Raw genomic sequence first — 11204 nt, 5'->3', positions numbered from 1 at the left:
GTTGTGGTGGTTGGAGTTCACCGGAGGCTGCTGGAGGTTCGGGAGTGAAGGGGATTCGCGAGGAAAAGGGCTGGTTTTGTGGTGGTGGGCAGCGGCGGCTGTGGGAAAAAAATATGAGAGGAGGGAAAATGTTTAGGGTTTCTTTTGTTGGAAGAGAGTTAAAAATCTGAAAATTAAGTGTGTGTGTATTATGTAGAAGATGAATACCCCCTCCTTTTCTTATAATGCAAAATGGCCCCTGTTTTGTCCAAAGAATAGAAGATTGCACCCTTTTGTCTCCTCAATGCTTACCTTAATCCCCTTTTTTTTTAAAAAAAATGATAAAACCTTGACTTGATCGGATTTTACTCTGCGTTGAAAAAATTAATTACTCCGATTTTCTCTGCACTGTCAGACTGTACTAACATATAGTTAATTAATACATGTATAAATAATAACGCAAGTATAAAATATAAACTTTAATGTCTATGATATGAAAATGTATTGCTATAAAATTAAGAAACAATTATTAATTGCACAAAAAATGATAATATTACGCTGTACATGTGCAAAATAATGATTCTTGAAAAAATGACAATAAATTGAGAAAATTCCTAAAATAAGGATAATCATCAATAAATTGTTGAAAAAAATGTAAAAATGTGTAAAAAAATGTATTTCGTGCTCTTTAACGAATCAGCCCCCCCCCCCCCCCCAAACGTTAATTTTAAGCACGTCGAGCCAAAATTAGGTGTCAACAACTTGTCCCCCTTCGACCGGAGACGATGAAAGAGTTTTCGGACGAAGACGTTGACATGTAGCCTATTTTGGCTCGACAAAGAATTGTTAAAAGAATATGTACGGAGAAAGAGGCCAGACGTTGGTAGAGCTTTGACAATACTCTCAGTCTGTAGGTAGGGTTGCCATGAATAGATAAATGATAAAATGGGAAGGATTGTTCAGGGCTGAAAAAAAATGTTCGTACACCCTCATCGTCGCTTCCAAAATTGCCCCCAATATCGAGCTACGAGATACTGGGACGGTGCAAGATTGCATACTTGCTGGGGAAAGAATGATTCTCGTCCCGATGTGACCGAACTCTGCATAGAACTTCCTACATATCTCGTCAATCAAGAGAATTAGGTCAATGTAGTTCGAAAGGTGATAACTAATGGATGCTGTGGCAAATTTTGATCGTCCAATCAAAATTTTGCCCCAGTGTTGTTAGAATGGTCCTAGCAAGTGTAGGATGAAGAACGGTCGTGCTATGTAACGCCTTTGCTTCGGCGAAGCATGCAGGTTCAGTGCAATGCGGCTGCGAGCATACGCAGGGGCATTTGAAAATAATAAAGAAATGCAGGTGCGGTGCAATGCGGCTGCGAGCATACGCAGGGGCATTAAGAAAACAATAATAAAACAAGGCAGATGCGGTGCGATGTCTTATGCAGAAATTTTCAAAGGGCGGTGCGCGGCCCGTGCAACATATGAAAGGCGGTGCTCAGCCTTATGCAGAAATTACAAAGGGCGGTGCATGGCCCATGTAACATATGAAAGCGATGCGAAGGGCGGTGCGCAGCCCGTGCATCATATGAAAGGCGGTGCTCAACCTTATGCAGAAATTACAAAGGGCGGTGCATGACCCATGTAACATATGAAGCGATGCGAAGGGCGGTGCGCAACCCGTGCATCGTATGAAAGACGGTGCTCAGCCTTATGCAGAAATTACAAAGGGCGGTGCATGGCCCATGTAACATATGAAAGCGATGCGAAGGGCGGTGCGCAGCCCGTGCATCGTATGAAAGGCGATGCTCAGCCTTATGCAGAAATTACAAAAGGCGGTGCATGGCCCATGTAACATATGAAAGCGATGCGAAGGGCGGTGCGCAGCCCGTGGATCGTATGAAAGGCGGTGCTCAGCCTTATGCAGAAATTACAAAGGGCGGTGCATGGTCCATGTAACATATGAAAGCGATGCGAAGGGCGGTGCGCAACCCGTGCATCATATGAAAGGCGGTGCTCAGCCTTATGCAGAAATTACAAAGGGCGGTGCATGGCCCATGTAATATATGAAAGCGATGCAAAGGGCGGTGCCGCAGCCCATGCATCATATGAAAGGCGGTGCACAGCCTTATGCAGAAATTACAAAGGGCGGTGCATGACCCATGTAACATATGAAAGCGATGCGAAGGGCGGTGCGCAGCCCGTGCATCGTATGAAAGGCGGTGCTCAGCCTTATGCAGAAATTACAAAGGGCGGTGCTCAGCCTTATGGAAAAATTACAAAGGGGCGGTGCGCAGCCCATGCAAAAATTACAAAAGGGCGGTGCGCAGCCCATGCAACATATGAAAGGCGGTGCGCAGCCTTATGCAGAAAATTCAAAGGGCGGTGCACAGCCCATGCGACATATGAAAGGCGGTGCGCCTAAAATGTCCTATTAAAGGCGGACTAGCCTAAAATGTCCAATTAAAGGCGGACAAGCCTAAAATGCGGTACTTTTGCGAACAATGATGTTGCCTCTACATGGCATTTGAAAGTGATAATGTAATGCAGGTGTGGAAGGTAACGCCTTTGCTTCGGCGCGAATGAAGTGCAGAAGGTAAGATCCTTGGGCCATGAAATGGTGCCTTTAGGCGATAAGAATGATGCCTTTAGACTATGACGCCCTCGATGTCCTATTGTGGGGCTGAACGAGCCAATGCAATGTCCTACTGTGGGGCTGGCCGAGCCCGTGCCTTTTCTCTCGAAATGCGCCATTGGTGGAATTTTTGAGGGCCCCCTCAAAAATTTTGTCCCAGTTTAGAAAACAAACAAAAATTCGCATACTTCCCGCGAAATGCGATGTGCACTTGCGGTTTTTTTTTTTACTCAAAAATGTTCTCCCAATTTCATGCTTCAGCGGAGAAATACGAGGATCTTTCATGGTAAGACCAGATGTCGATACATCGTAGAGTTAGTAACAACACAACAACATTGAACTATATTTACTGTGCAACAATAAAAAACAAAATCAAGAAAAATAGCAAAATCATGAGAGCAAAATCTAGCAAAATGATTTTTTTTTTTAATAACAATGATTTATATAACATGCCTCAACTTCAATTGGTACGAACAATTAGTATTGTGCATAAGAATTCACCATTATTTATCGTCCAACAAACCAAGATCGACTTATTGGTAATTTCTACAGCTTCAAGTGGTACCTCAGACATACCTAAAGATCGACAAGATTGGTTCATTTTGCTTCAAACAAGGATTATAAACTATACCTATCCTCATGTTTCAAGTGCCCTCACCAGAAAGAAAGTCCCTTTTCACACATATTCAGTATTTTTGAACTTTGAGACATCTAGAGAAGTACACTCAAACTCAAAAAGATGTTCAATGCTTGCAATTGTAATACCATAAGCTTGGCCGTCATGTAAGTATCCACTAATGAGAGAAACCTTAGCATAGAATCCCGTAGGGCTTGTTATGGTGTTGTAATGTAGGCTTGGGAAAAGGGTAGGATATTATTTGGGTAAGGAGTGACTAATCGTTCCCTAAGCGTTGCACTATGTCTGTGCTCAGACACTTTGTTTTATTGTCCCTTTCTTTTGTACTTGTGCGACCTCTTTTGCAAGTTAAAGCCCGTTTTTTTTTTTTTTTTTTTTTTTTAGTTTAGGGTTGCATGCCCGAAACTCTGTGGGGATTAAGGGAATTGACCTGGGTTGCATGCCCGAGGTCTTGATAGTAATTCCAGGTTGTATGCCTGAGTGTGAAAAAAATAAAAAGAAATAACGGGTTGTATGTCCAAGATTCAGAATGACTAAGTTTTTTTTTTTTTTTTGTGGGCTCTTTCTTGCTTTGGAGGTCGTTCTTAGCCTTTGTTTTTCTGGGACGGTCGAATCCCTTTTTTTTTTTTTTTGAAGCTTCAGCTCAGATTTCTATCCGCGGTTGCACGTTTTTAGTGCGCTCAGGGAGGTTGGGCCAAGAGAGAGATAGTGCATGTAAGCACTCAGAAACGGTATAGGCTTATGATGTGGTTGTCAAAGAAAAAGCTTTAGGCTCAAAGGGGGAATGCTAGGGATAACGTCATTTGGTAGGCTAGAAAGGCTCAAACGGGTCAAAGAAGGCCTACGATCCTTTTCTATGCTGAGTGTTACTCATAATTTCGCCTCAACAGACATTCAGGCCAAATTCTAAATCACAATGCAATGCAATTGAACGTTATATAAAGCTCACCACACAATGCACATGAAACAATGAGGTTTGTTTTGTTCTTGTCTTACAAGCATGCAAAAGAATTTTTCAAGTGTCAATTAAAGTGTGAATGAGAGGTACCAAAAGAATCTATAGTTTACCACGAAGTCAGTCCTCTCCATCATATTGATTGTTACTTGTTTCTTTCCTATGCACATTCTAACTGTGTTGGTACCAACCAAGTCAAAGATATGAATCTAAAAAAAAAAAAAATTGTATTTTTTGAATGGGGGTACCGAACCCAAAAAGGGTTGCCTACGTATCTCATCTTTGATGAGAATCAGGTGCGCGTAGTTCGTTTAGATAGGATAGAAAGAAATAAAATATTTTTGTGATTTTTCAAAATAAAGGATTTGTTTTTGTGATTTTTTTTTAATAATGAATACCGAACCCAAAAGGGCTGCCTACGTATCTCATCAAAGAAGAGAATCAGGTGTGCGTAGTTCTCGCTGATAGGGTATAAAATGCATGATTGATTTTTTTTTATTTTTTTAACAAAATGCAGGGTTCAACACGAGTCAACTAAAAATAATTAGATAAAGTGCTAAGGCAGTGCAAAGCAAATAACACAATATTTATTTAAAAACAAAACATGTAACAAATAAAGAGTATGTGAAAAATGAAAAGAATGTTCGAAATAAAGGATAAAATTCAACCTAGCTAAAAACAACTGCAAAATGGAATGTACAGTAACCTAGGAATTCTAAGAGTTGGTTTTCCAATGACACAAGGCTCCCGAGCGGACTACTCGAGTGAGAAGGCTACGCGGTCCCCGTTACTCGGGCACCCCGCGCATACGCCAACTCTCCTAAAATTTGGATTTTACGAAAAAAAAAATCACGGGTGCGCAAAACACACCTCGCGTGTACGTGTGATAGTGTGAGTTTTCCAGAAGTGGAGGAAATATGAACGGAATGCCAATTTATATAAACCGATAACACGTATGAATATTAATATAAAACCACAAAAAGATAGCAATTAAAGAGAAACAGTAAAAGCAATATGCATAATTTACAATAAAGTAAAAAATGAGTATGGTAAATAAAACTTGCTAGTAAAAAAGGCAATAATACAGTGTATGAAATTAAACGCAGATATGTACGTAAACAAATAAGGGAACAAGGGAAAGTATATACATGACGAATAAATACAGGCAAGTAAAATAAAGGAAAAATTCAAATAAAGATAACAAACCTCGAATAACAAATTGAGTCCATATGGTTAGAACCTAAGTGTCCCCAGCAGAGTCGCCATGTTGTTGCACCTCATTTTTACCCGAGGCTAAACAAAGCACAACTTATGGAGCTCTGAAATAATTAATTATGTACAGAGTCGCCACCTAGCATTTAAGGTATACTAGGGTACCTATAAATTATTAATATATGCAGCTTAACATGGTCTACGAAAATAAGTGAGATTCTAGGTAAGGGTTCAAATTATTCCGAAGGAAAGGTGTTAGGCATCCTTCAGAATCCAAAAATGTGGTTCCCGGCTGGACCAATTTAACTATTCGAGGGATGTGTAAAAAGGCTTGATTATTACTTACAAAAATTAGTAGAATTTAGACTAAAGAATAACTAATATGACTATTCACATAAATAATCGTGCAATATGTATTTTTTACATATGTGATATAATAATTACTTTTTTTTAAAAAGGTTATGTGCAACTTAGAAACTTGGGTATGTGACAAAGGTATAAAAAGAAAATGGATATGAAATTATTTTGCACTCGAAGTGAGTTAACTAATTTAACTAGTTAAGTATGTACGCCTAATCAATTAATTATGAGAGTACATTCTAAAGCCTAAATATTGAGGCAAATCACCCTATTTATTCACTTAAGTGTGCTAAGCTATTGAATTAAAACTCTAGCGAAACATGATAACTATCAGAATATTAACTACAAAAATAATAACTGTCTAATATTAATTTATCTAAAACACATAAAATTTAAATCACCTAAGCAGATCATAAATAAATACCACTAGCCTACACCCTAAAAAGTAAAGTTTCACTATATTTTATGCTTGCATAATTTAAGAATGTAAAAAAAAAAAAAAAAAAAATATATATATATATATATAAACAAAGAATTTAAGAAGCTATTTGAACTTCTTTGAGTGCCATCTTCCAAAAAATAACTTCAGATACCTGCATGAGACTTAATAAAAAATGTTAGTAAGAAAATAAATAATTATCGGATGAATTAAAAAATAATAAATAAACTTAAAATAAAAATCCGTCTTTGTACATGGAAGGCCTTGGAAATCGACGGAAATTTCTTCATCGGCCAAACTGTCTTTCGAATTGTATATGACCCTGAACCTGACCCTGATGATGTCCCACTTGATGATGCCATGACCAAATATTTTTTTATGACCAAAACTTAGGTACAATAGTGGTACAATAATTGCAAAATTAGCAGGACCTCAGAATAGTGATTTTGGTGAGCAAATAAAGAGTAATATGAATATTTATATCTATGTGTATGTAATAATAGAAATAGTTATTTAGATGAGAATTAATTAAGGAGCATAATTGATTTGATTTTGTGAGATGTAGTAGAACCAGTAGAGGAAGACAACAGAGAAAGATTGCACCAAATGGGTCCTGCGCCTATATGTGGAATTTATTATTATAAAATCAGAAAGTAAGAGTTCACTCAGAATTGCGGACATGAATTTCAAAGATGAAAAATAGTAAGTTTAGCATCAAGATTTTCTCTAAAGCCCCAGATTATTCTGAAGCACAAGTGGGCTAGTTTTTGTGTGAAAATCTTGAAACTAAACGAAACTCTTGAAACAAGAAACAAGGAAAAAGTGAGCCTTTGAAACTGAAGAGAAAAATGGAGTGGCTCTAGCTAGAAACTATAATAAAGAGAAAAGGGAGGAAAAAGAGCAGAAAAAATGGTGAAGGGTGGTGTGGTTGCTCGCTGGCTGCTCCGGTTCACCGGAGCTTGAAGCTCCTCGCCGGAGCAGCGAAGAAGATGAAGTGGGGATTGTTTTGGTGGTGTTGTGGTGGTTGGAGTTCACCGGAGGCTGCTGGAGGTTCGGGAGTGAAGGGGATTCGCGAGGAAAAGGGCTGGTTTTGTGGTGGTGGGCAGCGGCGGCTGTGGGAAAAAAATATGAGAGGAGGGAAAATGTTTAGGGTTTCTTTTGTTGGAAGAGAGTTAAAAATCTGAAAATTAAGTGTGTGTGTATTATGTAGAAGATGAATACCCCCTCCTTTTCTTATAATGCAAAATGGCCCCTGTTTTGTCCAAAGAATAGAAGATTGCACCCTTTTGTCTCCTCAATGCTTACCTTAATCCCCTTTTTTTTTTAAAAAAATGATAAAACCTTGACTTGATCGGATTTTACTCTGCGTTGAAAAAATTAATTACTCCGATTTTCTCTGCACTGTCAGACTGTACTAACATATAGTTAATTAATACATGTATAAATAATAACGCAAGTATAAAATATAAACTTTAATGTCTATGATATGAAAATGTATTGCTATAAAATTAAGAAACAATTATTAATTGCACAAAAAATGATAATATTACGCTGTACATGTGCAAAATAATGATTCTTGAAAAAATGACAATAAATTGAGAAAATTCCTAAAATGAGGATAATCATCAATAAATTGTTGAAAAAAATGTAAAAATGTGTAAAAAAATGTATTTCGTGCTCTTTAACGAATCAGCCCCCCCCCCCCCAAAACGTTAATTTTAAGCACGTCGAGCCAAAATTAGGTGTCAACAGAGTCTACCCGCTTTGCCAATGTTTCGAGCATTCTCAGAACCTCGGTGGATGAACCAGCTCCGGACCCATTACTCTCGATCATCCGTGTTTCGTCCCTTCTGGGTTTGGCAACACCTTTCGTTCTCTCCGGGCCATTTCATCATTTTTGCTTTGCAACTGGGCTATTGCGACTCCTTGCTCGGCAATAGCTGCTCTCTGTTCCTGCAACGTTTCAAAAATTAAACACAAGTTAATATCATCCAGGGTGTCCGGCACTTTCCGGCCTTGTGCCCGGGACAAAGTAATTGAATTATGAGTATTTAAGGGATCAGTGGCCGGCTAGGCGGCATTTTCCTGGTTCACGATGTTCTGCCGGTTGAGGCCCTCCCTCGAATCAACGGAGTTTGGGTCGATGGGATCTGCTGGTGAGCCTCGTAGCCCACTGTTCTTATTTTCGGCCACAATCTCGTTGTTGTTAACGTGATCAGATTGTCCACTGTTTGCCATTTTGTCCGTTTTCACAGAGACGAACAAAGATTTTTTCAATCTTAACGGGTAAGAGATAGAAGCCAAGATCAAAAACCACTATTATCCTAGCCCCATGGTGGGCGCCAAACTATTTACCCCGAATTTAGGTAATCAATTGAATTTGTAAGTGAGGTATAGGATATGTGGGCAAACTTTAATCTATTTTGGTTTGGAATATATATATGGATTCGTGTGCAATGGTTTGTATATACGAATATATGCGTTAATAACTTGAATAAATACGTTGCTATGGATGATCAAGTAAATGATGTTAGAAGAGTAAGCTAAAGACAATATTATTCCACCTGATTCGGGCTAAAGAGAAAAATGATATTTTGATTTGCTATTACAATGCTTTAGATCCCAAAAATCTAACCCTTAAAAGTAGGGACATGCCTCCTATTTATAGTTTTGCCTTATGGGCCTTGCATACAACATAAAGCCTTTTTAGAATAAAGTAAACCCTAAAAGGATAAGGTTGGGTCGTACGGTTGTCGGTACAATGTGATTAACCGGACTAACGGCCACGATCAACTCGGTCATGCTGAAACCGGACCAACGACCACGATCAACCTGGTCATGGAGAAACCGGACCAATGGCCACGATCAACTTGGTCATGGAGAAACCGAACTGGCTGTGATGCGGAGTTTGATCCGGAGATACTGGACCAAACAAATTTGCTTCACTTTTCTCAGGTCAGCCGCAGCCGGTGCAATTCCATCAGTTCTAAGGGAAGACTCGGTGACCATGCCTGTCTCTTCTTATCTCTAGTCCCCGGTCTCACCGGTCTCACCGGTCTTGCATATATCTGGTTTTTACCGTATACAAATACAATGTGATCCGAAGGAGTAATATGTATACGTTATGTATTTGGAATGTCAAAAATATTTGATAATATTATATGCTTATAAGAATATTATTCTATAAATAATTGGAGAAAATCAAATTCGTTTAAGTATTGAATTTGTATAAGAGTACTTTTAATGTGATTTTTCTTTTATTAAACTCACTTATGAAGGGAGTAGTTTATAAATATTTTATTCAAGCCTTATATAATACTACTCTACTACACAATTCAAAATAACGCATAAAAAGTTAAATGGATTTGGAAGTAGATCTTCCTTGGGGGGGATGTTGTGGGAATTTTTTATTGTCCACATCTTGAAAGGCAAATAAAGACTAAACAATGACAAAATGGTTGGAATTCTCTTCTTTTTTTAAAAAGAAAAAATAGTAGGCATATGTAATTTTCCATCATAGGCCAAAATGGTTGGAATTCATGCTCAACAAAAAGCCACATTGTGGCACAGGTCAGTCCTGCCCTCACTTCTTATGAAGATCATTTATTGTGTTTGAGCCTTCAACAACAACATTGAGGAGTAGAGCTTAAACATTTTGTATCACATTGGATGGAAAAATAGAAAAAAATAATAATAAGATAAGATAAAACCAAGTACTGGCCTACATGTGAACAATTTCACGTGGAAACAGATGACTTGGTTGCTGAAATGTCATTTTCCCAATTTTGTGACATCGATTTGCCCCCAATCACCAATGGTACCAAAAAGTTTAGATAAGTAACATCTGCCTTTTATTTTGACAATTTAGTACTTTTTTGATCTCAATATATGTGATATAATTTCATTTGATACGTAGTTTGAGAAAGAAAGGAACACTTTTAAAATTCATGATCTAAAACAATTCATAAATATTTGTGTAGTTATAAATCATTTCATTAAATATAAAAGAAAAAAAAATTAAGTTATATTATTTCTAATTTTTTTTTTTGGGACGGACTACAAAGAAAGTGCATCACTAAGCGAGTTTGGTTACAAATCTCCAGTGATTTTAGGGGTTTGGGGGTAGCAAGCTACACATAGATTAGTAATGCAAAAATTAATAATGCAAAAATTAGTAATACAGGAATTGTAATGCGGAGATTATTTCCTATTTAATTGTTAGTTTGACATATTATAAATTAGTATACAATATATAATTCAAAAATATTTGACTACATCTTAAACAAAATAAAAATGTACTTATGATTATGTGGGTTAATTTTGTCATTTAAATATTTTTAATCCATATATTACTACTATTCGCATTAAATAATACATAAGTTTCCACGTAACTTATGCATATATTACTTATAAGATATTTTCAAATCCAAACAAAAACAAGCAACCAAATATCAGCGAATTCTGATTTCTATGCGGAGATATAATATTCTCCAAAACAAACCAAACTTTTTAATTATAATTTACCTTTAATTTAATGCTAATTTGTATGTGGGGATTAAATTTTCCAAAACCCAAACCAAACAACCCCTTGGTATTGGAAGAGCTAATACTTGCATAAAAATCAACCATACTTATAAAATGTTTGGTTGGATTTAGGAGGTTTAATCACACACATAAATATCATTAACATTAATTAAAAACACTTTGTTGCACCTTTTTTCCGCCTTATAAATAATATACGCAAAGTTATGCGAGAATTTATGTGTTACTTTCTACGAGATAAATTGTGAAAAAGTAATACGGATATTAGTAATACATTTAAAACTGCCATGAAATAGAAATAATTTTTTATTTTGTTTAAAAAGTAAATAATTATTTCAAACTATTATACTAATATGTAATATATCATAACTAAACACCCGACATGAAATAATTCATGCATTCTACAATCATTTCATTATCGAAAAAGGGTCAAATTTAACTCTGT

Source organism: Lycium barbarum, chromosome 5 (assembly GCF_019175385.1).
Source record: "Lycium barbarum isolate Lr01 chromosome 5, ASM1917538v2, whole genome shotgun sequence".
Classification (NCBI taxonomy): domain Eukaryota; kingdom Viridiplantae; phylum Streptophyta; class Magnoliopsida; order Solanales; family Solanaceae; genus Lycium; species Lycium barbarum.
Note: the sequence above shows the minus strand (reverse complement) of the source record.